Source organism: Pseudophryne corroboree, chromosome 6 (assembly GCF_028390025.1).
Source record: "Pseudophryne corroboree isolate aPseCor3 chromosome 6, aPseCor3.hap2, whole genome shotgun sequence".
In the NCBI taxonomy this organism is placed as follows: Eukaryota; Metazoa; Chordata; class Amphibia; order Anura; family Myobatrachidae; genus Pseudophryne; species Pseudophryne corroboree.
In genome coordinates, this window is record NC_086449.1 from 470,840,620 (window position 1) to 470,852,705 (window position 12,086).

At 42.7% G+C, this 12,086-nt stretch overlaps 1 long non-coding RNA gene across 2 annotated transcripts in view; it reads left to right on the top strand.

Moving 5' to 3' along the window:
• Window positions 1-3,576, top strand: part of LOC134935375 (uncharacterized) — a 309,075-nt gene extending 305,499 nt beyond the window's left edge. For both annotated transcript variants that reach the window (XR_010180098.1, XR_010180097.1), the window contains one exon: window positions 3,279-3,576. This is a non-coding gene — a long non-coding RNA (uncharacterized LOC134935375). The remainder of the gene's footprint in view (window positions 1-3,278) is intronic.
• Window positions 3,577-12,086: the final 8,510 nt, after the last annotated feature.

Below are 12,086 nucleotides of genomic sequence, written 5' to 3' on the forward strand. Positions count from 1 at the left end.
AGAGTACAGAATAGGTACCATGCATTAAGATCCCCCTCACCTCACTCATCCCGTAGAAATCATTTTTTAGGGGAGACAAGCAAAATCAGTTCACCACATGGTATGAAAAGAGGCCTACAAGGCGACAAGAAAAGAGAGGAGGAGGGAGGAAACTCCCCCAAGAAAAAAAGATCGCTGTCCCATCTATTGGACAATCAAAGACAAACATCATTAACCTTGCAAATAGAGAGCTTATCGATCCACAGGTCTCGATTTTAAATAAGGGCCTTAAATTCGCCCCGGACCAAAATGTTAATAAATTTGATCTATTTATAGATCTTAACACATACATTAGAAATCTAACAGTACAACAGCATTTTTTGAAAAACCCCACTTCTAATGTGGAGGGTGACATTAAAAAGAAACCCATTGTTGCCCCCCCTCTAAATTTTACCCTGTAGAATCAAGAGGGAACCACATAGATATGTTCTTTGAGGGGGTAAAAGACGATTTCAAGAAAATCAAGTGTTCGAAAAATAAATATATCTCAAATCTTAATGTTCATTAGAAAAAAGCACTGGATAGCCTTAAAAATATGATAGGCTTATCATAAGAAATGCGGATAAAGGTGGAGCAGTTGTTGTCCAAAAAAGGGAAGATTATTGGTGTGAGGCCAATAAAATCCTTAATGACCCCGCCACTTATACTAAACTCAGCAATGATCTAACCGCTGTTTTTCAAGAGGAACTCAGAACTTTACTGTATGATTCTAAATGAGAGGGCATCATTTGTGATTTAGAATATAGCTATCTATATGCAAAAAACCCTGTAATTCCCATTTTTTTATCACCTCCCCAAGGTGCATAAAAATAAGACATGTCCAACTGGTAGACTTATCATAGTGGGTATCGATTCCCCGACTGCAAATCTGTCCCACTATATTGATCTGAAATTACAACCATATGTGTTGAAACAACGCTCACACTTACAGGATTCTTCCAGCCTACTGGTGGAACTGCAGGATCTGATATGGTCTCTGGAGGAGAAATGGCTCACCATAGATGTGCAAGCGCTCTACTCATCCATACCACATAGGGATGGATTGAGTGCGGTGCAGAAAGTATTGTCATCAGATCCTGACATGTCCACATCTGAGGCTTCTTTTATTATCAGTGGCATCCAATTTATCCTACAGCACAATTACTTTAAGTTTGACAACACTTTCTTCCTCCAGCAGCAGGGGACAGTGATGGGGACCAATTTGCCCCATCGTATGCTAACCTGCTGATGGGGGAATGGGAGAATAGATATGTATTTGGTTCCCCACAGAGGATGGAACACATAGAGTTTTACCATCGATATATCCACGATCTGATATTGATCTGGAGAGGTGATGAACTGAGCATCAATCAATTTATGGAATATATCCATGGGAATACTTTTAATCTTAAATTTACATTCAAGATGCACCCCTCTAGTACAAAATATTTAGACCTGAAATTTGAGAGCCAAATTATGAAAAAGATCAAGGCTACCACTTATTTTAAAGAAGTGGACGCAAATAGCTACATACCATCTAATAGCTGCCACTATCCTATATAGATAAATAGCGTACCCTATTCCCAGTTTGTAAGACTATGAAAAAACTGCAGTACCATGGAGGATTTCCTTAGTCAATCAGTAGTTCTTAGAGACCGGTTCTTGGAAAGAGGTTATAGGTTGGAGAAGATAGAGGAAGCCATTATCAAAGCCTCCAACCGTAATAGGGAAGATTTACTAAAAAAAACAACTTCCACTCCATCATTAAAAAAATTCCAATCTAGACCATTTATCTCACAATACAATATAGATAATTTTTTGGTTCGCAAGATCCTTGAATGACACTGGAATATTCTGTTAAGAGACCCAATATTGGGACCCAGTCTACCACCCAAGCTGCTTCTAGTATTCAGGAAAGCAAAAAACCTGAAAAGTATTTTGGCTCCGAGTCAACCGAGACCGCTCGAGTTAGAAAAGACACCCAATAATCTATTCTTTTTTTTTTTTACGTAATCATTTTATTGTCAACGCATCACTTCATAGTACAAAAGTGTCAGGTTCAGTAATATAAAGATATATATACATGCAGATATTAACACCAGGTCTTCATTGTATTATCACAAGTAGTGTTGAACAGAGGCATGTACACATCATAACTTAATTGAGTATCTTTTAGTGTAAATAGGTTATAAGCGATAGAACCCCTGAATAAAAATAAGAATAAAATTAGAAAGATTCGTGGAAAAGAGAACAATTCCCTGCTAGCCTCCATACCATGGGGTTATGAGGGGGCCGGGACCATGCAGCGCCACTAGCCGTCAATTTGCTATTGCTATGGGAGGGTCACCAACTGCCAATCTAGTCTCATACCATAGTGTTTCTTTCAATGAATTTTTTATTCTAATTTGAAAATCAGTAGGGAGGGTGGCGATATAGCTTTCCCAAGACTCAAAGAATTGCCCCACTAATTTATCTTTTTGTATAGTGGTTTCTATCCAGTGCATTTGAAATAGGTGGTGCAACTTTCCTTTGAATAGAGGTAAGGTAGGCGGATCTTTAAGGATCCAGGCCTGTAGGATGGCCTTTCTCGCAGCCGCACTTATCGCCAGAAGTAGCCGTTTGCATCCCTTTGTGACTCTCTGCCCTGACGGAAGAATTCCAAAAATTGCCCATTCCGCTGTAAAGGGAATAAAATTAATCAGCTCTGCCATGGCATATTGCCGTACTTGCAGCCAGAAATGGCGGATAATCGGGCATGTCCAAAAGCAGTGCATGAGATCGGACTCGGGTGTATGGCATTTGAGACACCTATCCGAATCAGTCATGCCTGCCAAATATTGCTTATATGGGGAGAAAAAAGTTCTATGGGTGATATTATAGAACATTTCTTGATACTGTGCCGAGGGTAATAGTTTGCATGATTGAAGCAGGCTGTTTAAAATTATTTCACATGTAAGCCTAGGGAAATCAGATATCCATTTCTGCATCCCATATTGTGATGCAGAATGGTCGAGTAGAGTAGTAAGTTTTCTATAATGTATTGACATAGCTCGTTTCGTGTCAGGCACAGTCAATAGCATAGTATCTAAATCATTAGTAAAATCCGCCTCCGAAAGAGATTTGATCACTGAGCTAGCGTAATGTTGCATCTCAAAATATGCTAACGGGAAATCAGAGATAAATGGGTAAATTTCCCTCGCCTCTGTAAATGTCAATGGCTTCCTTCTACCCTCATCAATTATGTGACGTATGTTTTTCAGGCCCTCTTTGTTGAACATCGTGAATGGAGAGACCGCCTCCCCATGTTGGAACTCCGGATTGCCCAGGAACGTCAGGAACAAGGACTTGTGCCCACCTAAATTCCTAGCGCGTCTAAGAATATGCCATAATTTATATATCGTCCATAGAAGTGGGTTATCTTTCAATTCCTGGTCGAATTCCGCTTCCACCCCGTGAAGGAAAGATATTAGGTTTCTGGACCCCACAAATTGTGCCTCCAGCTGTGTATTAGCATAAGTGTTACTATTATGTAACCAGTCTTTTAAAAATCTCAATAAAGAAGCATGGTTATATTTCTGGATGTTTGGAAAATTAATGCCCCCGTTAGCTTTAGGTTGCTGTAATTTGTGCATTGCAATGCGCGGTCTTTTACCCTTCCATATGAATTGTCGGAACAGTGTAGTTATGTATGCTACGTCAGATCTACTAAGCAGTACAGGGAGGGATTGCAGGATGTACAGCAGTTTGGGGAATGTGCACATTTTAATTAAATTGGCTCTTCCTAAGTATGAGAGCAGCAGGTTTTTCCAAGCCTCCAACTCCTTTGCTATGTTGTCGATCGCCGCTTTAACATTTAGCCGATACAAATCCGCTGGGTATTTAGGGAGTTTGATTCCCAAGTATGTGATATATGTGGGGGCCCATTTAATGGGTAATTGGCGGCCCCATCCTGGACTTTTTATTCCAGTTTTTAAACATAAACCCACTGATTTGTTAAGGTTAACTTGAAAGCCCGATATTTTACCGAAATCATCTAATAATCTCAATGTATCCCTTAAGGACTCCTTAGGGTTCCCCATATATAATAGGACATCATCCGCAAAAGCCGATAATTTTATCTCCATGTTTCCAATGGGAATACCCTTATAAACCTTTGAGTCTTGGATAACTCGAAATAGGGGATCTATAGATAGATTAAAAAGAAGAGGGGACAGTGGGCAGCCCTGCCTAGTGCCCCTTTGCATGGTTATTTGATTTCCTCGTTTGCCATTAACCAGTAACGAGGTTTTCGGGGCAGTATATAGATATTTTATGAGGTTTACAAATCGGTCGCTGAAGCCCCTACACTCCAACACATTAAATAAATGATGCCACGCCACAGTGTCGAAAGCTTTGTGTGTGTCTAGGCTTAAGAGAATATGTTCTGATAGGGGTGAGTTCCTGGACGCAATTGTGGCCGCTATGGCTGTTCGGATGGCTTTAACCGATTGGCGGTCCCGGACAAAACCATATTGATGTTCCGTCAATAAGTCAGGGAGAATCAATTGTAACCTATTGGCCATTATTTTCGTAAAGATCTTAAAATCAGAGTTTAATAGAGTAATGGGTCTATATGAGTCAGCAGACATTAAGTCCCTATCCGGTTTGGGGATCAGTGTCGTGTATGCTTGTGAAAAGGAAGAGTAGCTTGGGTGCTCCCTGTAGATGTTATTAAATAATTCTAGTAACGTCGGTGTTAGTTCCCTTTGTAACAATTTATAGTATGCCCCTGTGAATCCATCGGGTCCCGGCGACTTGTGTGGCTGTAGAGAGGCAATGACCTCCCGTATTTCTTCTTCCCTGATGTCCCCGTCAAGTGCCTCCCGTTGGTCGGCACTCAGATGAGGTAGGTTCGCCATAGATAGGAATTTCCTCTGTAACTCCTCATGTGGCGATATGGGGCTATAAAGGGCAGTGTAATAATCACTTAAATGTGTTAAAATGTCAGCTGTCGTTGTGTAAGTCTTGTTCTGGGAATCGTCTCTCAACGCTGCTATAAAGGAGCGTTGCCGTCTCGATTTAGACATAGTAGCCAGAAGTTTACCAGTTCTGTTGCCCCATTTATAATAATGGAATTTGGTGTAGTCTAAGCGTTGTTGAGCTTGAGCCGTCAAGAAGGCATCAAGTAATTTTTTATCCCTGACATATCTCTCCAGATGTTCCTCTGTGGGAATGGCTTTATAAATGTTGAAGCTATGTGACATAGCGTCGTGTAAAGTATGATATTGCCTTGAGCTGTCTTTCCGCGATTTTGCCACATAACCTATTATGTGCCCTCGTATTACCGCCTTTGACGCCTCCCAAAAGAGCACCGTGTCATCCCAATGTTCTATATTGTCATCTACAAAATTGTGCCATGAATGTAATAGAAATTTCTTAAAATCTTCTGAATTGGAAAGGTGATCTGGGAAACGCCAAAGGCGGTCCACGCCCCCCTGGGAGTCCACATATAACTCTAACCGTGCAATAGCATGGTCCGAGATAACGATATCGTCCAATGTCGCACTTTTCACCTGGTCCAGTAGATGATTGGCCAGCAATATGTAATCTATCCGGGACATAGTACCATGTACCCTAGATAGGTGACTATAAGACCTGTCCGTTTGATTTAGTAAACGCCCTGGGTCGCTCAATTCTAATAGTTCCTTCATTTCCTGTATAAATTGCCAACATGGGGAGGTCGGTCTGGCGACAGAAGATGACTTGTCTAGTGTGTGGTCATCAACCGCGTTAAAGTCGCCTCCAACTATTAAAGAGTAATTGGTTCTGCTGGCTAAGATCTGCGTAAGGTGACGTAAAAATTCCCCGGTTGCCACATTGGGTGCATATAAATTTACTAAGGTAAATTTTCTGCCCTCAATTTCCACATCAAGAATCAAATAGCGGCCTTCAGGGTCTGCTAGTGTGTGTAGAATCTTGTATCTCAAGTGTTTATGGAACAGGATTGCCACTCCTCTGGATTTTGAGGAGTGAGAAGCCTGTATGCATTCCGCTAACCAGGGGGCTCGTAAAGTAGATTCGTCACCAAGCCTCCAGTGAGTTTCCTGGAGGAAGGTGATAGTGGGTTTTTTCCGACGAAGGTGAATGAGTACTTTTTTTCTCTTAATCGGGGTGTTAAGTCCGTCCACGTTCCAAGATATTATAGAACAGTGGGCGGTCTCCCGGCCCGCTGATGTGCATCTATTATCATCCGCCATCATTGGTGGTAAAGAGCTGAAGGAGGTGCCCCGATGTATCCCAAACATTCCCAATTGGTAGCAATTGTCCCCCATCGAGGAGTAGAACAGCATGGGTCCTAAAATTTCTGGCGCTTAGGTCCCGGCCCCCTCCCCCCGCTGCACAACCCCAGGAGGCTGCTGAGGAGACAGAACAGGCCATCACATTCAATAAATTCAGGTGAAGTAATGCATTTCCATTTTTTATAACTATAACTAAACGTGGGTCGTCTAATTGACCCATGTCAACAAACTGAGGATTCCCGACCGTAATGGAGGGAATGCTCCGTTTTTTAAACAAAAACAGTACAAACAGCAAACATTGTAATGCAGGTGTAGAAAACCCACTAAACATCCTTAATGAAGAACAAAGAAAATCAAGAAAGAAAAATCTTAACCTTCAGTCAGGGTCTAGGTAAATAATACAGTCTTGGGTAAGACCTAATATATGGGGGAAGTATGTCTGGCCCTCCACCCCCCCAGAGCCCCCCTATTCATTGGCTCGGTGGCATAGAAATGGGCGAAAATTGTAGGGGTAGGGCTATCGAGAGGGTTCAGGCCAGGCGCCCCCTCTCCGATAAAATATTATAGTTAGAGGCCATATTTGTGTGACTTATTTATTCTCGTGAACTGGCATTAGAGCGGGCAGGCGAAGGAGGGCCATGTCTAAGGAAATGGGACTTCGCCTGTTGGGGGTCATTGAAAAGCTGAGTACGTCCATTTTCCGTTACTTTCAATTTGGCTGGATATAGTAAAGCGAATCTTATCTTTTTGTCCACCAAAAACCTACAGACCTCCGAAAATGCCTTACGTTTCTGTGATACCAAGGCTGAAAAGTCTTGGAACACCAGGATTTTGTGGCCCCCCACTCGCAGCTCTGGGGCAGTACGGTAAGCATGCAGTACTTTTTCTTTGTCTCTGTAGTCTAAGAATTTAGCAATAGTGGGCCTAGATTGATTGCCCCTATCCCTGCGGACTGCGCCTAACCTATGCGCCCTTTCCACCGGCATTGGCAGGTCAGATTCTAGCAGACCCAGAGCAGACGGGATAAGTTTACCAACGTAATCCTGCAATTGTGTGTCATTCACCTCTTCAGGGATGCCGATAAAACGTAAATTACATCTCTATTCCTGTTTTCCAGGTCATCTAGTTTCTCGACCATGGTGTGTATAGTTTGAGTTTTAATTGCTAGTTCTTGTTGTAAGGCGTGAACTGAGTCTTCAGCATCGCTTGTTCGTTGTTCTAAAGTGTCTATTCTAGCAGTATTTGATTCTATCTTTGCTAGCGATGTGTCTAGTCGCGCATGCAAATCTTCAAATTTTTTATCAATGAGGGGCATTAACATGTTAATTACTTCTTTGGCGTTATCCGCTGGTGACGGAATTGCCATATTGACAGGATGTGTGTCCTCAATTCCTCCTGATAATGGAGAAGGAGGCGAAGATGATTGAGACGCATTTGTTTTCTGGTTGGTTTGGCGTTTGTAGCCTGATTTAGCCGCGGAACTAGGCATGTCTGCGGATGAATTTTGGTTTTTAGCCAAATACTTGTCCATACCACGGTGTACCAGCACTAATAACAAAGCAGATGTGACCAATAATAGCCGCGATGGTATAATGACCGCTATAAAGCAAATACAAGTCTTACTGAAATGTGTATGTTAGACCCTGAGAGTGAAACATTGACTACATATTCTCACGAGGTGGGTAACTTGTGCTTAGAAAAGTACCTGATAAATATACAAAACCGGAGGCTAAAAGACCATCGGTCTCACCTGCCTCGGGAGCCGTGTACAAGCAAATGAGTGGTAAATAAGAAACGTAACAGTTGCCACTCACAAAATAAATATCATATCTCTGTCACGAAATTCAATAGTGTATGCAAAGATCATAGCATTTTGTGGTAAGAAGGGAAAGGGAGAGAAAAACAAAAAAAACAAAACACCAAAAAAAAAAAAAAATCAATAATTAAATGAATAAATCAGATAAGAATAAAAATTAAATTCAAATTCAAATCCGCAGCAGAGTTAGGTGTAGTGGAACCTCATTGCGGAACATATAACAAACAGTTATGGTGAAATGAAGGCTGCAGCCTGCAAGTTAGATTTTTAAAATAGAATTATTTTCAATGCAACCACAAGGTGTCACTATAGGCACATGTAAAACTTTCCCAGCCTCGAGGGTAAGCTGAGAAACATGCACTAGACGTGAAGGAGAGTAAGGGGACAAGGGGACAGGGGGACAAGGGGAATCGCAAAGGTTAACTTCAATTAAAGAACCTCCCCAGCATATGGAATAGTTCACTTTGGCAGGTGTAAGAGGGAGTTTCCGCCAGTCCATAAACCGTTCACAAGTCGGCCCAGAGCAGTTCACCTATTGTTCTGTGAGTGCCACACTTGTAGTGGCAGATAGCCGGTCATAGCCCACGTTCCGCTGTCCTGGAGCTATTTGCAGAGCAAAGGAAGAAGGGGATAGCTAAAGGGATCATGGAGTAGGAAAGGAAGTCATGGGGGGGGAAGGGTATGGGAAACACACAAGGGGGGGGCGGATTCAAGCTTAGGAAGGGTGCAGGCAGTTATGGAGAGTGTTAATAAGAATAGAAGAGGGGGTGTACAAACAAAATTAGTACCTTGGAGGGTAGGAGAAATAGTAGGCTCTGACCCCGGAGAGGCACTGCGGGGAACCCTGTGTTCCCGGTCCTGCGATCTCCGCCGCCGAGCCCCGATCCGAGCCCCGTCCACCGCGTTGCTGCTCCTGTGATCGGCCGTGCAGCTGACAGGGAGTCTGTATTAAAGGTTTGGGGCTGGGAGCATGGAGAGGTAAAAAACTCGGACGATGAATAAATGCTGCAGGGATCCGTATATGGGCTCAGTGAGCGGTCGGGCACTGCCGGCACTCGTGTGTAGACGCCGTGAGGTCTCCACAGGTCCCGCAGACGTGTATCGTCACGCACACTACAGTTGTCTTAGGGAATTGCCAGGTTGCTTCTTGCCGTTATGATCCACGGAGGAGCGTTGCAGGGGGTCCGTGTATGGGCGCTTGCACTGCCCCGCGTGTTCAGGTGCTATGAGGTCTCCTCAGGTCCCAGCGGCGTTTGGCAAGTGTGACAGGGATTAATCAGCCGGCGGCCACACAATCCCCGCACGGAGACCCGCAGGCATAGCAGCATGCGCCCGCACTGTGAGAGATGAGCTCACCCGTCCGGCGCGTTCGAGCCGCTTGGTCAGAGGAAGTCCCTTGGTCAGGGGCCGTAAGATGAGAGGGCTCCGGTGTTCTGTAGAGCGAGGGCCGCACGGTATCGGGCGCCGAATCAGGGAGCTGCAGCAGAGCGGGCGCCGTACCGGGGAGTCTGAGTCCGCAGAAGACTGTAGGCAGCCCGCACCCCGTCCCAGCAGTCCGCAGCTGGGGTCACAGGATAGGGCCGACGTTTGTCCAAGCAGGCACAACCCCGCAGTGGTAGTGATTTTTGCAGCCCCACACCGATGGGAGCAAACACAGGGTCCAGGGGCGACGAGCTGCAAGTGTATGGCACCAGTTCCCCTCCAGCAGCAGCAGCTCACAGTGAGGGTTATGAGCAGAGACCCATTCGCGCCAACGCCATGCTGGCGGTCATGCTGACCATCACATCTGATGGCCTGACTCCGGGGTAATCCACCACCTCTCTCCACAATATCGGTATCCCTGCAGTCAGGAAAGTCTCAGCAGCAAGAGGGTGCAGTTTTTATGGAGGTTAGATCCACCAAAAAGGAGGATTCAGAGGGATTCTCTCTGTAGTGTGGAGGAGCTGTAGTAAAAAGCGGCCATGCTAGTTGGCCACGCCCCCGGAAGTCCCAATAATCTATTCTTAACGAAACAGAAGGGATGGTTTTCGTGCAACAGGTGTATCTATTGCAAACATATGGAAAAACAACAGTTTAAATTTAGACAGGAAAATGAGTTTGAATATACCCTGAAAAAATTAGTGAACTGCAATTCCAATTACGTCATTTATAGGATAACGTGTGGTTGGCAATCAGTATATATGGGAAAAACAAAAAGGTGTATAGAATTAAGGATCCAGGAACATCTCCGAAATGTCAAACATAAACTGAAAATACACAGTTTACCGCTCATTTCACAGAATGTCATGAAGGTGATATTAGGACCCTCAAATTTACTATACTAGAACAGGTCGATCTCAATCCTAGAGGAGGCAATAGAGATTTATTCCTTTCAAGGAGAGAATACTATTGGATCTACTCGTTGGATGCGCTCTCCCCAAAGGGACTCAATGAAAATATAGATATAGTCTTGTTTCTTTAATTGGAGTTTAGAATAGTGAACATGAGCATACATTGGGAACTTTTCATTTATATTTATGAGTACTTTTGTTCCACTGATGCAGAATGGGCAGACTATATTGATCTGTGTTGGGAATATTTTTATGAAAATATATGTACATCATATTTGTCCATATTTATATATAATGGAAACGTGCACATCTAAAAGTGAATGTATATGTATATCAATTTAAGTGTTATGAAGGACATGTAAAGGTGTGAGGAAATTAGAGTGGACATCTACAGTAGCTCCAGTGATTATTCACTTGAATATGCACACTACATCACTTTATTATGGAGGCCAAATGCACATTAAGTAAAAGAGGTATTAGTAGGGAATTAGTATTTACACAATAAATTGATCTTTTATTGAATGTGATGCTAAATATACACCTATATATAGTACACTTATAAGTATTAATAAAATACACATATAATTAATCACCAATAGTTATTCCAATATAGTAAAAAGGGATAAATGTTCACAGAACACAAGTAATTTTCAATTGACACTAAAAAGGTCATTAGGACTTTATATGAGAAAATAGACTAATATATTTTAATATTATTACATCTAATTTGTCCATCTATTATTATTATATTAAACTCTAAAAGCAGAAAAACCAATTGTCCGTTATGGACATTTGTTTTGTGGTAAAGTGCTGCGGGGCGCTGATGAGAGCATCTTATTGGCTAGGGTGTTTCCAGATTGCGTTCCACGTGGGGATGGAAAGAGGGCGTTTGTGGGTGTGAACTGACCATTTTCTGGGAGTGTTTGGAAAAACGCAGGCATGTCCAAGCGTTTGAAGAGCAGGCGTCTGACGTCAATTCCGGGACCAAAAAGACTGAAGTGATCGCAGCGGCTGAGTAAGTCTAGAGCTACTCAGAAACTACAAAAAACTTTTTTGTGCCGTCGGCTGCAAAAGCGTTTGCACACTTGCATAGCGAAAATACACTCCCCCATGGGCGGCGACTATCTGATCGCAGCACAGCAAAAAGTTGCTAGCAAGCAATCAACTCGGAATGACCCCCTAAGTGGCCATAACAACCGCTTTGGATCTCCATCTCCAAAGTCTGTCCCGGGGAAGGGAAACAGCAGCACGTGTGCCTGCCACAGACAACACAATATTGTGAACAAAAAGTGCAAATTACGTGTACATAAACACAACCAAAAATGTGCTAAAAACATAGTGCTCAACAACATAAAAATACATTGCATGTGTCTGTGTAAACATGCAACATATATGTAAAATACATTAAAAACAAATGTGTCAGAGTTTCATGTAAATACAGTACATATTCATCAAAGACAAAAGCAAACTAAGTACAAAACTATATAGAAAAATATATATAGTAAATATATATATATATATATATATATATATATATATATATAGAGTAAAAGTTGAATCCGTTGTCATATATTAGCATACACACTCATAATCATGATGTCTCAATATATCTCTTCTCCATTACAAAATTTCTGTCAGCTGGCA